Here is a 27,547-nt window from a genome sequence, read left to right as displayed (position 1 = left end):
AAGAAAAGAGAACGCAGACAAACCCTGGAATGGGTAGAAGTGAGAACACAAAAATATCTTACCTTTAATTAAGATGGATAAGACTGATAAGTTAGTAAACAAATTAGAATTATGTATGCATTCCAGTCAGTCATTTAAACTTGGGTTAATTACTTAACCTCTATGTGCTTCTATTTACTCATTTGTTAACCAGGCATAACCTAAACCTACTAGGCAAGTAAAGGAAAAAATAAGACATTTAGTTCATAGTTAATGCTCAAGCACTATCAGGTTTTACTAGCTTTTTAAAAAAAATATTTAATATCTTTGAATTAAGTTAAAGAATACAAAACTATCAATTCTTAAGTGACAAAAGTGCCATTGAGAGTAGAGTGAAATGAACACCAGCATTGACAATGGGGATGTCATTTAGAAGTAAATGACAGCTATTTAGAAATAAAATAAAAAATACAAGTCAAGAACCTTAAAAATTAACATTTTCCACTTTAACTCTCCTAAGTAAATATTCTTAAATATGTAGGAAATATAGTAATGCACAAAAATATTCATTGAACAAAAATATCCATTGCGGTATCATTTATGATAGCAAGAAAACTGGGAACAAAAGATTTTAATCAGGCAATATGAAAAATGATGTTTACCAAGCATTTATAATACCATAGAAAATGCATATGAATCAATGAAGAAGGGCGATCATAAAAACTGTGTATGCTATAATCACAACTCTGCAATGCAGATTATTACATAAACAAAAATATAGGAATCTACATAAATATATTAATAATGGCTACTTCTGGTGATAGGGACACAGGCAGTGTTTCCCTTCTACTCTTTTATCTTTTCAAATTTCCCAAAATGAATATTTATTGCTTCTTATAAAAATATGCTCTATCGAAGCAGAGATTGTGTAATCTTAGGTATTTGGGGGAAGATCTTGGTAGAGATGTGTGCTGGAAATGATTTGGAATTCCTCCTATTCCTATGCTTTTCAGATGGATTTCCCTGTGAATGTTTATTTTCTATAGTAAGAGCATAAAACGACAACCATGCACATGCACTTGTGACCCGCAGCTGTTTTCAAGGCAGGTGACAATAACAATTGTGACCTGGAATCTTTCTCAAGTAGTCCTTGCAGTCAGCAGTGATATTTCACAGGACAGAGCAGTCGTGTGGAAGGAAAACACTCTCTGCTCTTTGAAACCCCCTGAATGTGATGAAGCATGCCACCTGCTAGGCCTCTGATTTCCACCCGGCTCTCTGCTTTACCTGTCACCTCTCATTCTCCTTTCAGCTTCCATCTAAACCCCACATGTTGCCTTTTTGAAGGTAGCCTCGCCCCCAGCTTTTTCGATGGTGTAATGTTTCTGCACTGTTTTCAGGCTTGTGGGTTCCTCCCTCCATTCCAGAAATCAGATGTCAAAAACTCAAAATTGATGCAGAACTTTCATGGACAGATGAACGGTCTCTATTTATTGGCAAAAACTTCATTTGGTTGTCCTTTTATTTCATGTATTTATTTATTTTTTAAATACAGTTTTTATTTATAATAGGGCTGTTCTATTTTATAGTTTATATATATGTGTGAGTACTAATATATCTCTCATATATTGTAAGCGAATTTCCTTAAGAAAAAACTTCTATTGATGTCTTAATACACATACTACTTAATTATTGATACTGTAGAGTCTATAGGACAATGAAGGATACTTTTCCAATAAAAACTACAATTAATCAGGAAAGTGATCTAATGAGGTTTTTTTCTCTTGAACACAATTCTTTACCTATCTCCAATAGTTATATTTATAAAGCTAATTTCTAAATGTATGCACTTTTAGAAAGAATGAAAATTAGAAAAATTTCAGGAGTAATGTTTTAAAACTTTTTTAGCATACCCATATTACCAAGGTTCAGAATCAAAAGTCTAAGTTGTTACTTTTAGCCTAAAATACTAATTTATGAAGTAGATTTGCTGGCAATACAGTCTTTTGTTTATCTCATACTGTCTGTATTGCACTTTTATTTTTATTTTAAATCATATTTTTCTGGATATAGAATCCTGATTGATAGTTTTTTGGGGGAGGGTTTTTTGGTTTAATGTTTTATTCAGCACAAAGAGTATACCATTCCACTGTCTCCTGATTCCTCAGGTTTTAGACAAGAAGTCACATACATTATACTGTCCTTTACATGATGTGCTATTTTTCTGATTTAAATTTTTCTCTTTTCTTTTGGCTTTCACCTGGTTGACTATTATGTATCTTAAATGTGGCTTTCTTTGTGTTTATTCTAGCTGAGATTCTTTGAGTTTATACCTATGAGAGGAGTAAATTTTTTCATCAAATTGGGTAAATCTCAGCCATCCTTCCTTCATTTTTCTAAGCTTTTATTTCTTTCCTTTAGGGGCTGTTATTTCATGTTTCTCAAAATACTTGATTTTGCCACAGGTTTGTGATGTTCTGTTCTTTTGTTTTAGTATCTTTTGCTCTGTCTCTGATTAGCAATTTTTATTATTTATATTCAAGTTCACTGATTCTTTCTCATTCCATCTCAGATTAACCATTGAGCCCACTGAGAATTATTCCTTTTGGCTATTACACAGTTCAACTCAAGAATTTTCTAAGTCTTTCACTTTATTGAGTTTCTCTATTCATTATCACTGTCATGCTTTTAATTCTTCAAAAATTGTTTCCCTTGGTTCTTTGAATCTATTTATAACACAAACTTTCAAGTCTTTGCTCACTAAATTCAACATCTGAGTGACCCAGAGACAGTTTCTACTGATGTTTCTCCCCTTGATATGGGTCACACATTCTTGTTTCTTTGCATGTTTCTGATTCCTTGTTAAATATTGGGGACATTTCAGATAAAATATTGTAGTGGTTCTGTATTCTGATTTTCTCTTCTGAGGTTTGTTGTTGTTTTGTTACTTTGCTTAATACCTTGTCTAGATTAAATCTCAGAAGTCTTTCTCCCCTGCAATAACAGCTTTTGATATCTCCGCTCAGTGGATCTACTTTCATTTCTAAGTTTGCCTGACAATTTTTTGTTCTACATAGTTTGGCACTCAGCCAAAGGTGGTCAGTGGTTGTTCAATACTGTGCCAGTAAGGTTTTCTCTCTGCTATTGGGCTGATGTGACTGGTGGGTGTGTTTCAAGTCCAGACACTTCCAGGTCCATTACTTCCCATGAGGAGGTTTGCAGCTCTGGTATCCTTGTATACACAACCTCAGACTGTTGGGGCCACTTGCTGTCCCTACTCACTTGCTACCAAGAATAATGCCTTAAAATAGTCCCAGTCAGGGGCCTCTCTGATGGCGCAAGGGGTTAAGTCAAAGCCCTATGAAGCTATCTGTAGCCATTGCAGAATAAATTCAATCCCTGACCAGGGAGGAAACACACATGGCACAGCAGACCTCTCCTGACTCGCCCACTGCTCCCCTCTTTCAGTCAATCTGCCTCTTCTGTTCCCCTCTCTGTCTCTGATGAATCCTCTCACTGCCCACACCTCTGACCTGCACCCCAGCTCTTGTATGCATAAATAAATAAATCTCGGGAAAAAAAAATCAGGTCCCAGTCAGCCTTTCTTGGTGCTGGAAGCAAAGGTGCTGGTTTTCACAGTCTCCATGCTCTGGATCGACTATCATTGCCCACAGAGTTGGGGTGGAGCAGAGGCATAGAAACTGTCTAGACAATACCACAGACTCATGCTGCTTTCACCTGAAGTTCAGGAGCTTTGACAAAAAAATGTTTTTCAGCTTTTTGTAATCCTTTGGTCAATTTCTGGGGTACTAAAGTAGATGTTTTTGACAGTTTTATCCAGCTTGATACTTCCTGTTAGGGAAGGGATTTATTGACCTCCATACTACATCATGTTGGAAATGAATTTTCCTCCTGTTTGTAGTTTTAAAAAGTGAAACTCAAGTTAGTATAAGGAGAAGCTGAAATTGGAAGCAAAAAGAAAAGTCAGACAAAATTTTAGTGCTTGCTAGAGTATGGCTCATTTCCCAAGATTTGACAAGCCTTCAAATAAGATATCTTTTACTATTCTTAAATTTGGGGCTAATCAGCTTATTATATGAATCAGTTCACAACTGCAAAAAGTTAATGATGTCTAGTTTACAAGATTGCAGAGGGGATCAAATAGGATAACAATTATGAAAACAATTTGTTCAGTCTTAGCAAAGGTCTTGTTGATATTTATTTCATATTATATACTTAAGCCTTTCAGGAACTAAATGTTTTCCTGACTAATCTGACATCTTGGAAAAGGCCTATTTTACAAAAACACCTCACTTGTACTTTTATACCTCTAATTACGAGTTTTTCTTTTAAAGAAAATCAGACGTCAGGAGTAAGTATAGATTTATTCTACCCTTTTGTTTTTGATAGGTAGTATTTTCCAAGAGTCTTTTACATTGCATCAAGATGAGCAAGATTAATAGGCTGAATCAGATAAATATTGTCCCAGTTTTGTCTAGAAAAATGGCAAATATGGTCAACCTAATGTGTTGGAAAGAGAAGTAATGGGAACTCTGAAGCACCCTAAGCTTTAGGGAGTTGTTCAGAGTTTCAATATTACAAAGGGAGTTAGCCTCTGGAGCCAGTGTTATCCTTCCCCAGGAAGCCTTCTTGTTCCCTGTGGTTCAGAAGCAGTGGTCTTGAAGGCCTAAGTTGAATGACAGACTCTTAAATGCAACAGATGTCACTGAGTTTTCAGAAGAGGATTGACATGATGTATTGTCAGTAGAGTTTTCCATAATGCTTAAGCATGAGCATCTTTCCCTGTTATTGTAAAAAATTGCCATGGCTGTATAATATTTCATCATTTAAAAGGATATATGTTTATTTAAATAATTTCTTTTTTCAGTATACTTGATTCCCTCCCTCTTTTTTTTACAACTCTCATTATGCCATAGGGAACACACTTTGACATAATTTTACTTTTTGTCATATTTTGGATTGTTTTACAAGGGTAGAGGCCTACAGAAGAGTCAAAATATATGAACAATTGGTTAATATGAAATAAATATTGAGTCTATCGTGTACAATACAGTATGTTACAAGCTGAGATAAATGACATTGGGTCTAGGATAAATTATTCATAATACTAGAGGCATAATCTTTCAATCACTAGGAAAGATGAGTGGTGGTTTTGGGGACCAGGTATGTGTGAAGTGAATAGACTAATGGTCATTGGCTGCCATCAGAAAGAGTTGCATGAGCTTGATATCATAGAAAAAAGTAAGACTTTTCAATCCTAAAACTTAGAAATAATACAGATTTATTAGTTAATTTATAATCTAAACAAGTGGTGCATGGCATAAAACAATCAAACCCAGAAGTACCTCCAAAGCGTGTAATCATTTTTGTATCATTCAATCCACACCATGGGGCACATTAATGTAAAAAGACCAGGACTTGGAAATGGTATCATTAGTATGTAGCAGCAATTGCTTTGTTAATGAATCAAAGCTCATTTTTCTCATACGAGCAAGATTTGTGCTGAAGTTTTACTATGCAGATTCCTTTCCCAGGCTGTGGGTAACCAGAAACGGAACGTGATGTTGTCATCCTGCTTTAGGGTGGGGAGGCTACTTCACTGGGAAACTGAGGTGTTCAAGCTCCCTGTCTATGTTCCTCCCTAACTGTCATGCCATTCCACGTACCTCTTAAATTCCTTTATTCTTACTGTGTCTGGCAATGTGTCTTTAAGCCCTGTGCCACCAGGGAGGCCTGCGTTCCTTTTTCAGCTAAATCCTGCTTTGTGATTTTCCTTTTACAAATTTTGGTCTATCTTCTCCTGCCTACAACAAAAATGATCACTCCTTTCTCCTATCCAGAAATAGTAAGAATAGTAAGAAATAGTATAGATAATATGTGTCTTGTTTATAATGTGTATCAAGAGCCTAGATAGTGACTACTTAATAGGTCTCCACAAAAGATTTTTTGAATTCAATGAAACAAAACATGTCTAGTTTTTTCAAAAGTTTACTCTAACAACTTATCCTAATACTTACACGTCCTGGATTTTCCCTGCCAGTTAACAATGACATTTTACCAAAGCTGTTCTGTACACTAACCCAAAAGTGTGAGAAATGTAGAAGCTTCAAGAATTATAAAGGTAGCATTAGGTGAGATGAGAAGGAGGGATAGGAATGTTTTCCCATTTTGCTCTGATTACATCATGTCAATCCTTTGCTCCCATACATCATGTCAATCCTTTTCTAAAAACTCAGTGACATCTGTTTCTCTTAAGAGTCTGTCATTCTACTTAGGCCTTCAAGACCACTGCTTCTGAACCACAGGGAAAAAGAAGGCTTCCTGGGGAAGGATAACACTGTCTCCAGAAGCTAACTCCCTTTGCAATATTGAAACTTTAACAATTCCCTAAAGCTTAGGGTGCTTCAGAGTTCCCATTAATCCATGGAAAAACATAACAAGCATCTCAACTTATGCCATAAGGAAAAGAAGATGCTGTACAAATACAAGCCTGGATGGTGTTTTCCCCACAGTGGAGGCTCAGTGCAAGGTAGAAGTCCTCTGACTTCCTTTCTCGGTCTCAGCCATGCTGAATCTGAATTACCTCCTGGTCTTTAATCCCTGCTAGTCTTAATTTCATCTATCTCTACAGTTTGCTTCTTTAACTTGAGGAGCCAGCTCTTGCTATTCATGCCACCTTTATTCATTTGTTTAACACCTATCTATTGGCTCCTGATGCATGCAAGTCTCCATGTTGCACATCAGCCATGCAGCCATGAACAACAAAGACAGGAATGTGTCTACTCTCACAGAGTTTAGGCCCCAATAGAACATATACAAAGATACAAAATGGGAGGAGAAATAGCTTTGTCCAATTCCATTCAAGTCTAGACCCAAACTAGACACATTTTGATGGTACTGGATTTTTCTCATAAAAAAATGGTTTTTTATCATTAAAAAATGAATGCTTGTTCAGTGTGGAAAATTTGAAAAATACATAAAATTATAAAGAAGGTAAATATCACCTATAATCCTTCCATCCAGAAATACCCATGTTATTTGATCTATAGTAATATTACCATATTTTTCTAGTATCTATTACACATACAGGGTTAGGAAGTATATGATATAAAATTTTTTAATATAAAATAATAGACATCAAAAGGTTAATGTACTTTGATTGTTTCCCATCTCATTAGAACTCTTGGCAAATGAATAGTTTAATGACTATGATATTTCTTAAGATCATTCTCCAGTTGTTCAACTCATAGGAAATATTTTTTTATAAGAGGGATTATATTTTAATATAACTGAACCTTTTTTTTGCTTTATTATCTGACATACAACTAAGTTCTCAATATTAAATGAAGCATCATTACCTAGACCATCATTACCATTACCAAGACCATACATATGTTCCGATATGTATATGGTGAACCAACAATTCTCTCAAGTAGGAATGGTTAGGGTCTTGGTCTTGTTATAGATTTCATCATTTTCAAAGATGAATCTGTTATTTCATGCAGGGAGGTGGCAACAAGTCAATTGAAAGAATAATAAGGAAATCTATATTTCATTTAAGAAAACAATTAAGATAATTTAGAATTATTAAAAAACTAATATTTTGGTAAGAGGCTCTCTCAATATTTCCTATACTTTAACCAGCAATAAAAAAGATTGTTGTGAGCTTATATCTCAATAAAAGGTTTCACTGGTAAAAGTATTGCTCTAGATTATCCTACCTAGCAATCTTATATTCCTAATCATCCCTGAAGTCACCATTAAAAAGGGCAATAGATTAGTGTGCTTGTGAATCTCAACATGATTTAATCCTAATAAAAAGGAGAGAAATCAGTAAATAGCTATTCTTTCAAGTTTTATTAGCATTGTAAGGTTTATAAAGGACTTTCCACATATTATTTAATTCTAACAGTTACTGTTTATGGCAAGCAGAGAAGGGATACTCATGCCAATTATTTTTAGCTGTCACATGATTTTCCCAAGTCTTCTAAGTCTTAGGCTTCATATTGTCCATGTACTGTGTTGTTGTTTTTTTTTTTAAGATTTATTTATTTATAAAAGCACTGGGTACAGTCAGAAGCGCGGGAGGGTGAGAGAATTCACCAGAGCCAGAGTGAGGAGCAGAACAGGCAGAAGGACCAATGAACACTGCTGAGGGGAGCAGCGGGCGGTAGGAGAGGTCTGCGCGCCATGTGGGACCCTTGCCGGCGGCCGGGGATGGAACCAGTGCTGCAGAGGCTGCGGGCAGCTTCACAACCCAGAGCTCAACTGCTGCGCCACCGGGGAGGCCCTGTACTATGTTTTTTCTCTGCACTCCTTAACTCTAACAAATTGTGTCATTTTTAGTTCCTTCTCAAATAAAGCCATTTTCTCTAAAGTCATTTATGTATAATTTGTGCTTTAAAAATATCACACTCTTATGTTAGAAAGTTGCCTGTTTACATGACACAGCTATCTTAATTGAAGGTCATATGGCATTTTTCCTGGGCAGGGACCCCACAGAAAGTTTGGAAAGCCCACTCCCTGGGTTCAGCACTTACTTAAACCTGTGCTGGCTTGAGATAATATATGATAGCAACAATAATTGCTGATAATTTCTGCTAATCACTTCCTATTATCTCCAAATATCAACATGGTATCTCCAAATCATTGACCATTCTGTTATGGTTGCCTTGTCCCAGAAGCAGGCATTGAACTAAGGATTTAGGTGCTGTGATTAGTTAAGGGAAGACTCCCAGATGTCAGTAAGGAAGCAAAGCAGTGAAATAAGAAAGATTGCTCTTGATGAAGTCCCAGTCTCAACCTGTTCTCACAGAGAGCTCTGAAAAAGTGATCTTGCAGACTGTTGTCCCTCCTTGAATATAAAAAAGCTGAGATCTTGCACCCGTGTGGCAGAAGTCACTAGCTATGGACCAACACAAAGTGGGGAGAGCGGCAGGATGTAAACTCCAAGTCACAAAACAGCCCTTGAAGATGAGGTAGAGGTCATGCATCACCACCTATGGGGGCGGGGTGGGGGGTCATGAAAGCACAGAGCTGGAAAAAGATGGGAGGGAATTTGGACAAAAAGTCACACTGTCTGATTTTCATTCAGCACCAGAGACTGCTACTGCCTGCTTTTCCGATCTCTGCTGGTAGAGCAAGTTCACTCATAATCAGTTTATGCTCTACCCAAGAGTCATCTCCTACAGACCAGACACCCACCTAAGTGATAGGTACCCTAGTCATCTCCATCTATCCTGTAGTTTTCTCTCATTATCTGGTGATTCAGAGTGCATATACATATTATTACAAATGAGTGAGGTTTAAGAACAACTTTTAAAAACCTGTTTCATTAATAACCTTAAAATACCTCTGTAGAAGATTTGCCCAGCCTCTGGGAGATTAAGCAGAACCTGAGAGTTCCAAGTTTAAAAAAAAATATACAAAAAAACAATGGGCCTCCCTGGTGGAGCAAGGGGTTAAGCACAGCACTGTGACTCTGTTACAGGGCAGGGAGAGGGGCAGCCCCAGCCCTGCAAACCGGCCTATTCTATATAGGGTTCTGCCATCCGCCGCATCAACACAAAACATATGAGACTTTAATGGGAAGGAACTTTAATACAACTAGGAAACAATACAGGAAAGGCAAAGAATCTAGTTTCTAAATGAAGCACCTAAAGTTACCCATCCCCTCGTGGGTACAAGTCCATCCAAATGGGACTGGCCCAGAGCAAGGCCCCAAAGCCTGCCACAAGTCTAAAGCATCTTCCAGTGGGGACCCACAGAAAAGGGTCAGAAACAACCAGACAAGCCCAGAAGGAAAAGAGCAAAATCAAAATCAAGATAAAAGCTGCCATTGTCACCACCCCACGGGTCTCACCCACATCCGTGTTACCCAGTCTACGACCAAAAGACAAGCGCAGTTTCTTCACGTGTCTCTAGGCTCCATGTGCCTCCTCCAGGTCTCCTTCTGGCTCCATCTTGCTTCCTTCCTACCTCAGTCTCCTCTGCAGCTTCTTCTCTCCCTGCTCAGCTCCACCCTCCCTTGGGTGGGGCAGGGAACCTGGAACTTCCCCCTTTCCTGGGGACCACCCTGGTACAAAGCTATCTGCAGCCTCTGCAGCACGAGTTCGATCCCCAGCCAGGGTGCTACCCACATGGCGCAGCAGACCACTCCTGTCTCTCAGCTGCTCCCCTCAGCAGTGTGTTTCAGTCTTCCTGTTCTGTTCCCCACTCTGTCTCTGGCGAATCCTATCACCTATTGTACCTATGGCCTGTACCCCAGTTACCCCAGTTCTTGTATGCATAAATAAATAAATGTTTAAAAAAAAAGAGAAAGTTTCAGGTTTCATTAATGAGCAACACAACCATCCCCAGTGTTTTTGAGCCTAACCAGTTGGGCTTAGGGTGTAACTACCATAAACTCTCACATGGAAGCCATCTTTTCTTTAACTCAGCTTTGGTGTTCTTTCAACATTTTTCAGGTGAAGGTGGGAGGTTTCTTATCACAGAAGCACACACTACTGTGGTTTCTAAGGATAACCTGTAAGTATCTGAGCCACCACTCAGTATTATCACAGTGGTAGTCAAAGAAACACCACTCTTGGAATAAAAGTAATAGAAAAGCAATTATACCTTCATTTTAGTTAGTCTAAAAAGGAATTATAGCTAGTAAATACGCATAAAAATCCCACAATTCATTTTTCTTTTTTTCATTTTTCTGTCTGCTTCTGCCTAGTACCAAAAGTGTTCTTTCTTCATCCCAAACTCTGAAAGAAAAAAAAATAAAAACCTTGCTTTACACACTTGGACCTGGAAGCTTCTTATATCACTCACCCTTTTCCTCTTTCCACTCCTTTCTGTTGTGCTCTCTCTGCTTGCTTTCCGCAGGCAGCTTCTCCACCTACTCAAGTCCTCCCTTCCCTCACTGTGGTCCTAATGTTCATTGCACAGATTCAGGCACTGTTGAGGAAACCACAGTGCTCTGATGTCAAAGGAGAGAAGAAAGAGCCATGAAAGAATTCTCCTCAACGTTGGGTGAAGGGAGATATGCTATTCCTGCTTGTCCGGGATCATCCGCACACAGCCCCGTGAGCCCTAGGGGCACTTTGCAATGGACACAGTCACAGACCAGGAATGATTCTGAGTTGTATAGTCCTTCGCAGCTAAAGGAGATGCTTTGGCTCCTCAGCTGCTGTAGTGGCAGCACAGGCCACTGAGCAGGTTTTCTGATCCAGCAGACCTGGCAAAGGAGGAGTCAGAGTCCTCAGTGGCTTTTGCAGGCTTTTATTTAGATTTACCAGGTACACGGCAGGCAGGGGTGCTGGGGGACCGGGGGGAGGCTGGCAGGCCTCCCAGCTGCCGGCAAGTCTTCACTCTATCTGGGCCCTCTCTGGGCTCTCTCTGGCATTCTCTCTGCTTCTCTTCTCTCGGCTTCTGCTGGTGTCCCTGTGATGCCGCCCTTAAAAGCCCAGTCTTAGCCCAGGTGAATCCCAACTACCTATGCCCACACCCTACTCCAGGTGCCCGCCATCAGGCATGCATTCAGGACCTCAAGGATCCATCATCTATCCTGATGGCAGGAGGGCAGAAAAGCCTGACATTTTTCCTTACCCTACAAGCAGCTTCTGGGCATTCTTTGCTCTAAGTGTAGTTTTCAATTATGTTGTTCATGGCATGCAAAAATACTTGTAGGCAAATAGTATGTTATAATGAAAACATGATCTTAGGAATCAAACAGATATGGATTCCAACACGTAATAAATTCGTGGTTTTGGCCTCAGATGCCTTTTTAATAGTTCCATGTAGTCTTGACATTCTCTCTCTTTTTAAAATCGATCCAAAATTCTTTTATTTTTATTTAAATTTTGGAGGTAGTATTGATTTACAACACTGTATGTGATTCAGAGTTCTAGGATTAGACTTCCTGAGATGCTTTATCAGTATACCACACCCACCACCAAGGCTAACTCTAGTGGCCCCCCTCCTGTGTTTTTCTCCACCCCACCCCCAACTTGTAGTCTCAGTTCCATGGTCACATTTCTAGGCTTTTGTTATTGGTTTGGTTTTGTCTGACTCTTTATTCCACGTATCAGTGAAACCACTTAGTATTTGTCCTTCTCCTGATTTATTCCACTTACCATTATTCTCTCCGGTTATATCCATGTTCTTACAAATGGTAAGTGTCCCTCTTTTTTTAATAGCTGAATGGAATTCCATTATGCATATAAACCACATTTTTTCTAATCCACTTCTCTGTCCTAGGGCACTTAAGGCTGTTTACATAACTTGGTAATTGTAAACAGGGCTGCAATGAATGTAGGTATGCATCCATGCCTTTGAATTAGTGTTTTTTTTTTTTCCTTTCTTCAGGTAGAATACCTAGTCTTGATACAGTCTTGACATTCTTGACATACACATTCAGAGGCCTTCACCGGTAATCGAATTTCAAACACTATTAATACCTAAAATTTGTCTTATGAAATGTACATGTGAATAGGAATAGAGCAAAGCCACTGAGATGTGAATGAGGAATACTAAGTAATCTCACTCACCAGCTGAGAAGCTCCTACAAACCACCCTTACAATTTTGCCTTCCAAAATTATAAAATATTACATGTCACCACCTTTCAGTGTAGCTTCTGAAAAGATAAAATAATAAAGTTTACCAATATCTCTACAAAATGAGATAATATATGCCCTCACCTGTCATACAGCAATAATTTGATAATTCAGTCCCTTTCAATTCTTTTCTTAATTTGTGTGCAGACCTAGCATTTCATGATCAACAGTAAAATGTACAACATCAACAAAAAGAACATGCTCTAGATCCAGCTGCTGTTTCACATATTTATAATGTTTTCCTTTAGGATGGGAGGTAATTCAAGTGAAACAGGAAAACCAAGTTTCAAGGAAAAAATCATCCCACCTATTTTTGAATCAAGAATTGGTCCTCAACATGGGTTAAAATTTAAGCTTTATAGCAAATATATAGCTTTATGGGATATATAGATAATTTTAATTACTATTATTAATTTCTTGTTACTTCTAAAATCAATGTGGTCACTTACTTTGGCACCCCAGTCACTAACCTCTCCTTACTCTAGCAGAGATCTATCAACTCCTTAAGGCATATTACACATATTTGTTGCATTGAGTGTAGGAAATCTACTGTGGTTTGCAAGACCAAACCACCCTTTCTGTATTATTCAATCAGGTAAAAGAAGGAGAAAAGAGAAAAAAGCCCACAAATTAGGAACAAATAGCAATTTTAGCTACAAAGTAGAGAAATCATTTGCCCTCTTTGAGCACTGACATCTCAGTCTCATAAATTAAGATCATAGTGCTTTCTCTCTGGATAGTGGGGGTGATGGTAAACTCTGTTGAAAAACAGGAGCTTGGAAACTGCAGAAACAAATATGTGAATAATCTACACTATAGGTACAGTTGAAATACCAATTTAAAATTTAAATATATGGAGGTTTAATATGTTCAAATTGTTTTTGCATTCTTTTTTTTAAAGATTTATTTATTCATACAAGAACCGGGGTACAGGCCAGATGCGTGGGAAGGTGAGAGGATTCACCAGAGACAGAGTGGGGAGCAGAACAGGCAAACTGATGAAATACACTGCTGAGGGGAGCAGCGGGTGAGACAGGAGAGGCCTGCCGCGCCATGTGGGACCCTCCCCGGCCCGCCAGGATTGAACCGGCGCTGTAGAGGCTGAGGACAGCTTTGCAGCTTTGGGCTCAACCGCCTGTGCCACCAGGAGAGGCCCTGTTTTGCATTCTTATAAGCTAACTTAATCCCCCATGTGATTAAATTGGGGGAAAAATTTAAACATTACCTAAATATTTGAATTAATGCAGGATTCCTCAGTTTGTAAAATAATTCATTTAAAGACAGCATCATATTGAATAAAAAATAATTCAATTGAGAATAGAAAAGCCAAATTGGCAATGACTTTGCAAGCATAGTAATTCAACTGAAATGGGAAACCCAAGTTTCAAGGAAAAAAATTCATCCATCCCTTTAGAATCAAGGATTGATACTCAAGACAGGCTGAAATTTAAGTTTCATTATTGTAACTTTAATTATTACTAAATAAAAATAAGAATATTAAATAATTAGTGAACAGTTATCCTCTTGTTAAATCCAGGGGCAGTTGTTATTTTAATTATGCTTATACTAGTGTTTCAGAATCCTGTGAGAGTTCTCTCCTGGCCACTCCTGGGCACAGCTACCCCTTAAACTACTGTAACAGTTTGCCATCAGCCCTCTCTAAGTATCATTTTATCTCTTCTGCTGATGCATTCCAAGTGCACACATATTTCTCTGAGTATCATGTGGATATTACCGCAGTCTTAGGCTTCATTGGTAATCAAAGTCGCCCCTGGTACTATTGCTGCCACAGACTGACACAAATTCTTTCATGAAGTCACCATGCCTAAATGGAGTTTTAGGAAGTAAGGAGAAAATGGCTCCATTTATTTATGTCTTAGTTCATCTGATGGCTCCAGAAGCACTACATTGTACTCCAGTGTTTTAAAAAAATATTAGCAAGGAGGGTTTATTTTCCCCACCCCAATTCCTCATAGCACTTTAGGCATTTATTCTTGTCATCCAGCTGGGAGAGATCCGATGACAGACACCACACTGTACTCAGACTTCCTTGCTCCTCTGTTGGGTAAGGCTGTCTCTATGGTCAAACTCTTGTTGCCAAGCAACTTCTTCCTTCAGAATGAGAATTCTCCCAAGAGGACCCTCAATCCATATGCAAACAGGCTTCTGGCAGCTGCTCCCACCAATTCAATAGACAGGCCCAGGCATGACTGACTCTTATACTTAAATTGAGATCCCTATTACATTAATTGAAGGGACCACAGATCCTTCTCTCTACTCTTTCTTTAGTAAGAATTTTTTAAAATGATATATTAGACACGTGAAGAACAACATTTTAAAGTTATAATCCATCTTCATTTATAAAACCAGCCACCTTCTCACACCCCTTCAACAAATATATTCTTTTGTTGTTTATCTTGGGTAAGACTAGTGCGGGAAAGAATCTTGAGTGAATTAAAATACTTTCTTCTGTACACCTTTATGTTTATCCCTGTCAGCAGAGATGCCTTAAGCTCTGAACAATTTTTATCAAGGACTTCTCAGTTCTAGGTGCTGCACTAAGCACAGCTAAAGGTGAATCCAGTGTCATCTCAAGCATCTAGAAGCTCACAACTAATTGGAAGCCAGCCATAAACACGCATCTGATAAGAGTTGTGCTGCAGCTGATCATCTGAAAAACAAAAAACAGTGATGCAATCTCTCTAAAAGAAGTTGGAGCAATTTATAGAGCAGGGATATCAAACATCCCCTCTGGATTTTCATTCACAATGATCAGGTTGCTCCTGTTATCTGCTTGAGTGAGTATATTTTGAGAGCCACACAAACTGTTTTCCACTGCTACACTTACATGGAGAACAGATCCTCCAATTCTTGAAACAAGCATCAACGTCTCATTTCCAAACAGGCGAGAATATGTGGGTAAACTATCTAGCGGCATTAATATTGTAAACCCCCAAGTTCTATAAATGAACTAGCCATACTCAAGGCACCCTAACCTACTCATACATCAGTCTTGTTATCCTTCGAATCTTTTTTGTGAAGACTGCATTGAGACTAAAACCTTAATTTACCAGAAGACTGATGGGACAGATTACAACATAGTTCCTCAAATGTTAACTTAAAAATGGTGAGCTACATACTCACCTCAGCAGGACATGTACTAATAAGGGCCACCTGCAATTTCAGCAATTCCACAAATGAAGGGGACTCATCTAGTTTAGGAACTGTTAGGATTTCAAAGAGGTAACACCTTTTCCATGGAGGGTTGTAAGATGAAGAAGACCAACAGAAGAGGATCCAAAAGCATCCCAGATATCTAAAAACAACTGATAAAGTGCTTATCACAGGCAGGAGATTAGAGAATAAATAGGATGCTACCAGTAAGTGTTGAGTGAATGAGTAAATGAATATATGAATATATAAAGGATGGTGTAATACAGAATACATGAATATAATGACTATGCGTACCTGGCTTCTGTACTGAAAATAATTTGAAAGAGGGAGACAACCTGAATTATCTCTTACTTGTTAAACCAAGGACTATAATCTGTTGTAGAGAAATTGTCTTTATTTACAGAGAGTGATGTCTTTAAGTAGCTTTCCACTGAATCCTATGAGATAAGCATCTCTGGAAGGGGAACCAATAGGGCAAAGTGGTTAAAAGCAGGATGTTTTGGCACTAGGCAAACCTTGGTTGATTTCCAGCTCTAACATTTGCTGTCTATACGACATTAACCAAGACTCAGAACATAAATGAGCCTCAATTTCTCATCTTCAGTATGTGAATGAAAATGCCTGCCCATAGTTTTACTTGGAAGATAAGGGGAAGATATCCATGCAAGTCTAGCACCACATAGTGCTCAGCCCATGGCTATAATCGGGATCTGATGCAGTGCTGGATTTATCCCAGCCTCTTGCTCTTACACTTCTGTAAGTGCTTGAAGACTGCTTCCTTGGGCTTCTCAGAACAGATGTTGGCAACCTTTCCAAAGCCCCAGCTCAATGACTTCTTGGATTCTTTCCCACCTCACACCTCAGATCTACTTGGTCATCAAGTCTATTTCCCTCCATCTCATGAATTCCCTGCACTCTATCCCCTAGTCTCCGTCTTCCTTGCAGCAAATCCAGATTAGGCCCTGATCATTATCACGCAGCCTCATTGCCATCACCTCCTAAGACTGCTCCTTCCCTTTCTCTCTCTCTCTCTCTGTGTCTTTCTCTCTGTCTCTCGTGTCTGTCTCTCTCTCTCCACCTTGCCCTCTCTCCTCCCACTCCATTGTTCTAGTGTCCTGGTCTCCAGAATTAATTTTACAAACTCTATTTTTGAACTTTCAGATTCTTTCTTAATTGCCTCTGGTCCTGACATAATGATCTTATTGCAAAATTTAGACTGTTCTAGCCACACCTGCCTTAAATTTGAGTCTACTGTCAACTCTATCTGCCACCCCACTGTCCACTCCAACTTGAGAAGACCCTGCTTTTTCACTTCTCTGGACATTTTCTCATGAAAAGTCATTTTCAGTAATCTTTACCCAACTGCCTGGTGGGTGAGCAGCACTTCTCTAAATCCTGGCTAAATTTTAACCAGCCTTTTCCTGGTTTTCATAGCACTTTGTAACATCATTATCACAAGATCTTTAAATTCCCATTAAAATGATCACTGAGCAGCTGCTCTGTGCCAGATGATAATTTGGATATATATATATATATATATATATATATATATTAGTAACCTTAAAAATCCGTTTAAGATTATTCAACTTTTGGGCCTCCCCAGTGGCGCAGCAGGTTGAGTACCACGCTGTGAAGCTGTCTGCAGCCTCTGCAGTGTGGGTTCAATTCCTGGCCAGCCAGGGAGAAACCCGCATGGCACAGCAGCCCTCTCCTGTCTTGCCTGCTGCTCCCCTCAGGGGTGTCTTTGGTCCTTCTGCCTGTTCTGTTCCCTGCTGTGTCTCTGGTGAATTCTCTCACCCTCCTGCGCCTCTGACTGTACCCCAGTTCTTGTATAAATAAATAAATCTTTAAAAAAAGATTATTCAACTTTTATAGGTAAATAAACTTAGCTCCAGGAGATTTAGTAATAGGACAGAGTTCACACAACATGCTGGGGCAGAATTGGCCATAAAAGATATGATGGAAAATCCCAAATCCTGTGTTCTCTCACCAAAACAAAACCTCTTTAACCTGTCACATTGCAGTTGTTTATACATAAGTTTCCAGAATTAGAATGTGCTCTCAGAAGGCTTAGCTGTGTTTAAATGAGATGCATTTTGCTCTTCTTTGTATCACCAGCTCTTGGCCTAGTATCATGCATATTACATACACCTAGCAAAAGTCTGTTCAATAAAAGAATGAGCTTTGTGTACATGATTGAAGTTTCAATTTGGCTTCTTTGATGATTAATTCTGGTTAAGGTCCAAGATAGTCTGGAGATTGATTTTAGATGTCTAATGGGCAGTGTGGCCCTGGCTGTCAGCAGCAGCAGCAGATAATGGCCCCTTTCTGACTCTCCAAGAAGGATGAGGATGTCCCAACCTACCACATCAGCTAGCCTTGTCTCCTAGGCCATTGCTGACACCTACCTTAGGTTGCTGCTCTGTTCTTGGTGGGAGGACTGGCAATAGGCAGTCTCTTGGAAAGTCATTTGTCATCTGTCTAAAATTTCCCTTATTTCCATCTTAACAGAAAATCTTCATCATGTTGCTCCCACTCAATTTGTTAACACTTTAGTCTGTCTTTGTGAAGATAGCAAGTAAAAGGGAACCAGAGAAAAGCTGTGCTCCCACAAGGATGCCTTTCTATCCAGCCTGAACATAGCTGTTAAAGCATCCTATGACTTCAGGACTTTGATTTTTTTTTTCATATTTGAAAAATGAAATCTGTGAGGTTTAGTGTCCCCAACAAGGATAATCAATGTTAGAGTTTGTGCTCATGCACAAGCAGGAAGTAACTTGGCACCTGCCAATATAAGAAAGAACATCTTGGTCTCCTGATATTTTGTGCTTGGGCCTCATGGCCCAGAGGATTTTCCTGCTAACAAAGGTCCTGGCTGCTCTGTGGGGGGCAGACATACTTGATTAAGGTCCCATATGGCTGCATTTAGCTGCCTCCATCAGTGTCGTCAAGGTCCAGCAGAGGCAGCATAATTTCAAGGTCAGACAGTGGTTTTGCTGATGACTTCACACTAAGCATATTTTAAAATGATCTTGTAGATGCACAGTTACCAGGTGTCTATTCCCGGGGAAGCATTCTCTGTCACCTTGACTGATCCTGTTGAAAAAGAAAAGGTTTCACTGCATTTTCTATCAGCTGATGAGTCATTCGGCATATCTCATATTTGTTCTGCTCTTGAAGTTGCCTGTGGGCAAATGGGAGCCCATTCTGCTGCTGAGTTATTATAGGAGGGATAATTAAATTAAGCTACGAGGCAGGAGAAAACTATGCCATAACCTTCAAAATTTGTGAAACCTTTCATTGTATGCCAAACATCAATTTCCTCAAAATGGGGACTGCAGCACATCCCTAGGACATGACATCCTAAAATGGAAACTGATTGTTTACAGTGTGTACAGGGATGCTGAGCCTCAAAACCAGAGAGGGAGTGGAGCCAAGGCTCTGGGCATGTGAAGGAGGAATACACCTTATACATTGACCTTGAAATCTAAATTAGCTCCTGCTAATTGGAGAGAGCAAACTGTCATTTCCATTTGTGAATTTGTAAAATTATTTTCTTCTCGGGGAAAAAGAAACATCTGCTCTACTGGAATAACTCAAATCTGAGTAAGTTTGTCTTTCCTGTGTTTTGGTGTAGCTGGGTGAGTAAAAGGAAACCCCATGCTGGCAGCCAAGCCTGGAATCCAGCTTTCTGATGACATATATCCTTCCCTAGGGGTGTTCTACACAGTCAGGCAGGGCAGAATGAACCAGAGTTTAGCAACTTGCTAAGCTTGGGAACTCTCTCTGTCCCCTTCTCACTGCCAGATAAGCTAGCTTTCCTACACAATAAAATCGGCCCCATGAAATTGTAATATCTATTGAGCACCTACTATGTGGTAAAGCATCATGCAACAGTCTGCATATATAATAAAAATGTTATTTAATTTTCATGATAATAAAGAGGCTCAGGGATGTGAAATTTCCACATTTGCCCAAGTAAGGAAGGAAGGACTCAAACCTAGATCTCACTGGTTTTAGAGTTTATGTTCTTTAGACCATTTATTCTTGTATCATACTGTAGGCAAATTCTAGGAAGGCCACAAGTTTGTCATCTTCCAAAATGGAATGTAGATATATGAGTATGATGAGCATGAAAGAGTAGAAGGTTCTAGTCTTTGTATTACCTTCAATGTCTTGAAAGCCTGAGTAGGAGCAAGGCTTAATGACAACAGGGGCTGGCAACTCCTGTTTTCAGGTCTTCATCTTAGCAGCTGGTTGAAGGTGGGCCCAGTTACTTTATAGACTCAAGCTGTAAGGGAATTGTTCTAAGCCTCAAAATGCTTTGTTCTGAATGGCTCAGACATTGATTTCATAAGAGAAATAAACCACTGACCTCATTTTAAGAGCACTGATACTCTGACCTCACTGAGTTTGGCAGGGTTGTAACATTTTTCAACTCAATGTCAATGATCACTTCATTGAGCAGAAATTTTCAAAAATTTCCAGGCATTTAAAATTTAACTGACTTTCCTCTGACGTTTAAAGTAGCCAAAATTCCATTGATGAACAGGTAGTATATTATTGGGCTGGTATTTTAGCCAGTCATGCTTAAATAACAACATGGTTTATATTCTTTCAATCTTTGGGTGACTAAATTTGGGATCAGCTTGAGAGTCACCAAACTAATCAATACAACAAAAGCTTTGCTTTTATGTAGATAATTAGATCGATTGATTTTTAATCAATAAAGCTTCTAAACTAGGTAAACTGTTGGAAAAAGAAGTTGTAGGTGGTAGAAGGTAGATGTCCTTCTTTTCCCTTGCAACTAGTTATATATGCAATTGTGAAAAAGAATAATCTAGAGAATATCACTGAATTTAGTCTTACAAATCACTATTCTATCCCGAATGACAATTATATATTCCACTAACTTATATAGGGTGTTGGTTTCAAATGTTTTACTCAACCTGTACATTTATAAATCATTTTGAAAGTTTGTTATATGCAAGATTCTCTTTTTATCTTCTCAAATGGTTGGGGACTTTGGTTGGTTTTAATGAGATAATGTGGAAATCATCTTTGTAAGATTTTTTTTCACTTAGTTTGACAGCACTCAATTATTTATTTTCAAAACCTTGCCAAGAAGTAAGAGGGAAGAAAGGAGTACAGAGAAAAAGTGCTGATTGTTAAGCCAGGGATCTTGGATAAAGGGGGAAACAAAATCAGGTGTAACAAGTGTTTGGAATAGTAATATATTCACTCACTAAAGTATAGTCTAAACTTGGAGCTTCCATCCTTTAAATTAATCTGACTTCTGGTCATGATTTTTGCTTGATTTAAGCTTGGTGGCACTCTCATATGATTCTTTTTTTACCACCATACAGGCTATTGTTTTCTTGATCTTGGCTTTTAAATACGCCTGTCACCTAGATTCCTCACATGCTTGCCAACTATGTAAACAGAAAAATCACAGTTGCCAGTGATTTATTCTCTAGACATCTTCCATCTATCATATTCCAGGCACTGTGCTAGACACGACACACAAATAGGACAGTGTCTGCGCTCCAAGACATGATCCCTTAAGGGAGAAATTTAAGCAACTAAAAATTATGAACTACATGGGAAATACTGTGTAGAAGAATACATGGTGTGCATGAGCTGGCAGAGGAGGAGCATCTGCCCTCTGGGAAAGATGGAAATTCGTTGGGGAAGGATTCTCTGACAAGGATGCTCTCTTTACCCAGAGAAAGGGTAGAAGAAGTTTGTGAGAAGGCTAAGTGGAGAAGGGCGTTTCAGTTAAAGGAGGTAATGTGCACAGCAGTGTGTGGTTATGGAAGATGTATGGAGTATATGTTACATCCAAAATGATTTTAGGATCTATAATTAAATAACATTGAATAAAAGAGTAGAAATAACTCCCCTGTGAGCTCCCTCTCATTCCCATTTGATTCACAGAGTAAATCATTCTGTTTCCCAGATAGATTTCCCATTCCTCTAACACTTGCTGATTCCCATTTTGTCAGAAAATAGGTTTCAGCTCAGATATGTTAGCAGAAAACAGTGTCTTCTTAGAATTTAATTACATTGCTTCATTTTTATTGTTTTTTTTACAGTTTTATTTTAATTATGGCAAACGATTGCAGTATTCCATTCACAGCATTGATACAAAGTTTCATTTGAAATGACTTTATTTTAGTTAAAAATGCAGTCAATTAAAAAACAATATGCAAAAATAATACAGGTGGTACATGAATATGGTAATAATCATGAAGTTGATATGCCAATGACTAGAGTTTGATAAACACTGGTGTGGTGTGTTTGGGAAATAGAAAATCATAAGATGGAGTGAAGCATGAGAGCAGGACAGTCTGTGAAAAGATTCCTAGATTAGGCTGAGGAGCTTCATGAGGAGCATGGAAGGGTAACTAGACAATGATAGGATAAACTTTGCAAGTTAGAGAGAATCTTCTAGCACAATGTAAAGGACTGCCCACAGGAGTTGAAGTAAATCAGTTAAGAGGTGAGTAGAGTCCAGTGAGAGATGATGAGGGCCTGCCCAGTGGCAGAAGCAGTGTGGCTCTAAAGGAAGGGAGGGAGGGATATATTTGCTTGGCCTAGCAGTGGCACTGTCGCCATTGTCGCCAATTAGGTATGAAGGGAGAAAGCTAGAGGATTTTGCAGGCTCTGGCTTGCTCAGTGGGTAACATGTGGTTTTCTTAGCCAGGTAAGGGGATAATTTCTCTTAGTTGGATCTTTACTTGATAATTGACATGATTTTGACCTTGAGTAGATCCCTAAATCTCAAGAACTCTGTGTTAACAACTTCATAGGAAGGACCCAAGGTCTTTCCCTCATACTCCTGGCTAGAGATCTAACTCCTCAGACAGAGCGGAAACCAAAATGTGTGGTGGTGTTAGCATCTTTTCCTGTTGTGACAGTGTTTGGTCAGGTAAATAATGGAAGAGATGTGACACTCTCTGACTCTACTCTAGAATTCTCTAATAAGCCTACAACAAGCCAAGGAAGAATTCTTAGTTTATTAGAATTATTTGAAATCCTAAGCCCCATAATTTTTGACTAAATTTCTAGTCAACATGTGAAGTTGTATGGATCTACAACTTCAGATCTTTTAAAATGAAAAGAATCAGTGAAGGGAGAAGAAGGACTCTTAAGAGCCAACTAAAGGAAGTCTCTGTTTTGTTTAAAAAGAAGAAGAAGAAGAAGAAGAAGAAGAAGAAGAAGAAGAAGAAGAAGAAGAAGAAGAAGAAGAAGAAGAAGAAGACGACTATTCTGAAGGGAGGACAAGTTCTTTATAGCAGTGACGGCAGCAAAGTCCACTCACAATTGGAAGGAATTTGGTTCCTGGGAACTGAGGAGCTTAAAACAAGTGGTCCCTGCCCATGACATTTCCTCTCTCCCTTTACTTCATTGTGGAGAGTCTAGGATCCAGTGAGAAATAATTTGTTTTGTTAATTTATTTGCTGCTAAAGTATAAACCATTAAAGCTCCTTCCCCCAAAAAAGATGAAAATTGAGCCCTTTTGGCTCAACTGTGAGAAATTGGTCTCCAGGATTCCAGAAACTTACTCCAGCTTGATTTTCATATGAGGAAGACCTGGAAGTATCTCACTTCAAAGGAAAGGCTTAATGTAGACAAGGATTCACCAAACAAAAGTCACAGAATAGAAAACAAGTATAGCTTAACTCATGGTGGTAACTAATAATTAACAGGTTACAAAGTTAATATTTAGATTAATTCTTTAAAAGATAAGAAAATGTCCTTGTGTATATATATATCTATATATCTATATATATATTTTAGGGAATTACAGTTAGGATTATTTTCAATAAAATACCTTTTAAATAAAAAATACTTAAATAAAAGATAATGTATTAGATTCTCTGGTATTAACAATGCCTATACCACAAGCTTAATAGTGGAGATCATGAGAATAAATCATTCATTACCCTTTTGATGTAGGATGAAACTAAAAAGGAATGAATCCAAAAAGTTTTAATCTACAAATTCTTCATTGCTTCATACCCAGGATGAAAGAAAAGAATTCTGTTTTATATATGGAGTGAGCAGAATCTGAAGAATTATTGGATAGATGATGGTAGTTGGTGAGAAGTCTTCATAAACAGTGCAGTTCTTACATTTAGAAGTTAATCTAAAAACTTACTCCAATTTTGTCATCTTCTGATCTTTGCCTGGATTACAATATTTTTTTTTTAATTTAAAGTAATAGAATATGTTTGAACATTCCGGATACAAACTAAGGCAAACGGGTATGCACAGATCAGTTAAGGATTATTTTTGTTTTTTTACAAATATTTGCAATGAAATTTGAAGGTGGTATTATGAAATTTCTGTAAAGCAGCATGTGTCTATCAATTTCTGTGAAAGTGTAATGAAAACTAAGGTAATAAGTCATTAAAATTGCAGAATTGATATGACACAGTATGGCTTTATAAGAAGCAAGCTTGTAAAATACATGAAGAATTTATTTAAAATACAACTTCAAAATGCATATCAACAGTTATTATTGAAAAGGAATTCTCTTACTGGCATTAGATTGGAGAAATGATAAGATATTTAATCAGTAGTGCAGTGCAGAATGTGTTGTTTTGGAATTAAGAAACTAAGGTTCCCAAACTTAAGAACCTGGAGGGGAAGGAGTCTTGTAACAACCTGGATTTCTGTGTTAGAGATTAGAAAGTAAGCCTGGAGGAGGAAATTTTACAGTGTGCTGTGCATAAAGCCCCTCCTCCTCTCCCTGCAGGATGTTACCTACATATTGAAATTGTGAATTCATTCCCTTGGCTACAAACTCCCTTAGAAAGCTACAGTCAGAAGGGCTTAGATTCTTTCAAATAGAAACTTATTTTTGGATACAACTTGTAGTATACATGTAAGGAAGGGCTGAAAATGAAAGACTTGTTTGTGCTTGGGTCAGGGAGATGGGTGGAGCACAACAGGTAGAAATAGTTGCAGTCAGAAAACCTTGGTACACATACCATCTCTGCAATTTACTGGTTGTGTAGCTCCAAGGAAAGATTTCTAACCTCCCTCCCTGAGCCTAAATTTTCCTCATCATTTCTTATAACTGCATCTCACGAGGTTAAGAAAATAAGTTTGTTTTAATCCACAAAATATTGCCCAATATTATTCATATTTAATAATTTCTCTGCATATGAGCAAACCTATACATAAGCTATTAGAGATGTTCACATCTACAAAGGTAATTCTCTAGCCTCATTAGCAAACTATGGGGTGGCAAGAGATGTCTTTTCCTCCATCAAATTGTCTCAATGAGTCTGTTTGATGGGGAAGATTAGAGAAAGATCCCGGGTAGAACTATTACCCATTCTCTGTCTCTCCCCCAGGAATTATTGGTCTCCCTCTCCTGGTCTGATTTTTAAAGAAGGGGGTAGATCATGATAAGTCCTCCAGGTAACAAAATCCTTTACCTATCCCCTGATGGGTGATGTTTCTGAACTTCCTGAAATTCAAAACCAACAGCTCACCAGAAATCTCCAACAGTTGCAGTCCTGGATGTCAACAGGAGCCCAAAGGTACCTTCAATGCAGGGTCGGACTACTTTGTCCAAAACAACCTGTTGTTTAGATTAGGAATATTGCCACTTCTTGTAGCAGTAGGATGCTTCTGTCTTTCCTAAAATCGAAAGCATTTCTATTTATCACCAAATTAATCTTTTGGAGTAATAGTTCTCATAAATTTATTTTATTCCATCTGTTTTAGAGAGGGCAAGCCAGAGAGAGTGCAAAGTGATTCACATATGATCATCAAAATTTCTACTCCTTCCAGTATCCTAAATCTCTAGATTTCAGAAATGCCTATTTAACGCAAATACCTGACATCATGTCCTCTTGTCACTCATCATCAGGGCAGATAACAAAGAATGATGGGGAAGTATATAAGATTGGAAAGACAGAATGTTTGCTAGTTTGCAGAACTGGCTTTGGTGTGACATTCAGGAGTTTACATGGTTGAAGTGAATGGAGAATTGTTATAATTTTCCAGATTTTCAATTTGGCTCTATATGAATCTTCATTCTCTCCATCCTACCCTTCACCACCCAAGCTTCTGCTTCAAATATCAATAGATCATAGGTACCTGACTTTAACTTAAATTACTAAGACTGCTGTTTGTGAGTTTTCAATCTGGGGAAGGGTGGATTAAAGCCTCAGCACAAACTTGAAGCTACAAAAGTGTCTCAGTATTTAATTTTTAAATAGTCTATGCACTCCTTGGTTTGCTGAGTGGCTGGTTGGCTGGATAGAAAATCTGAAAGGATGTAGCAGCTTCAGGATATCATGTGTGTGCATGTGTGTGTGTGTATGCATATGTGTGTGCATGTGTAAACCAAATCCTCATAAACAATTATGAGGATTCTAAATAGCTCTGAAAATTCAGTAATATAAATAGTAAAAACTAACACAGTCAAAGGCCATAATTTGTATCTCCTAGACATCCAGACTTTTAGCAATGATGCCCTAGTGGAACTATTACTAGGTAATAGGAATCATATGCGCAGATGGAGGTGAACTTTAATGGGAAACCTCAGCATACCCTTAAACTCCAAAAGAGGCTACTGTGTAACCCTTAGGAATTGCTGACCTCTATTCCTTATACTTCAGAAGCCCTTATCCTCTCTGGAATAACGAGTAAAATGCTTGAAATATATAAAAAGTACCTTCCATGCAAATATCTATTGTTAAAATATGGCTTTTGGTTAGGCTAATTTCAATAAACTTAATATCCTCGCTTCTATGACTAAGTGTTATAATGTGGGAATTTTCTCATGCATGGGCCCCTCCCTGAGAAGTAAGATGGGAGTTTAGTTTGATTTATTGATAGAATGAGGGGAAAGAAGCCAAGTTAGCCTTCTCATCCCTTAAAACTGTGAATCAATAAATGATGGGCCTGAAAGAAAATAATTTGCTGAAACTTGACAAGGCCAGGTTCTGACTGGCCGTCTTTTAGGTCATAGGGGCCATCAGACTATTGGAATCCTGGTAAGTTCTTCCTTTCATGACTGCATCAGATTGTCATTGTGACACTCCCAGCAGTCGCTGGGACCCACGCAGTCATGTCCTAAATGTCCTCTCTGGGATGGTATTGTGGATGGGGGAGGGGGGTATTGTATTGCTTGGCTGTTGGCCCTTCAGCGGGTACTACAGTGGTAAGCAGAGTCAACAGGCCAGGGATGTCAAGATAGGCAGGGTGGCAAAAGCAATGGACAGACAGGATGATCATGGGGTCCGACATTCCTAAATGAGCACGGCTGTCACAGTAGGATGACAGGAGCTGGTCTAACAGACTGAGACATTAGTCTGCTGAGCAATACTCCCAGGTCTCCACAGAGTAGCATTTTTATTGCAGTATGTCTTTCATGGAAAATGAACAAAACTTTAAATAAATCACAATTACTTATTGCTTAGTATTTTGGATAATAAATTCTTTAGTTTATCAGTACCTCACGGCCTTCAATGTGCATTCTTCAAATAATTTCAATTACATATACATCTTTCTCCTGAACAATAAATTATTCTTAAAAAAGGAAAAGGAAAAGATACATAATCTTAAAGCAAAGAAAAACAAAAAAAACATATTTTTGACATTTATCTTCAAATTATATGAAAACAACTCTATGTTAGATGCTTAAATATAAATAATAAAGGACATTATGTTATTTACAATGTTACACAGTCTAAGTTGAGAGAGTAGCAAACTGACATTAACTCATAAAGACAGTAAATGATTT

This window comes from Talpa occidentalis, unplaced genomic scaffold (assembly GCF_014898055.3).
Source record: "Talpa occidentalis isolate TD23 unplaced genomic scaffold, MPIMG_talOcc4v2.1 talOcc4.4, whole genome shotgun sequence".
Lineage (NCBI taxonomy): Eukaryota > Metazoa > Chordata > Mammalia > Eulipotyphla > Talpidae > Talpa > Talpa occidentalis.
Note: the sequence above shows the minus strand (reverse complement) of the source record.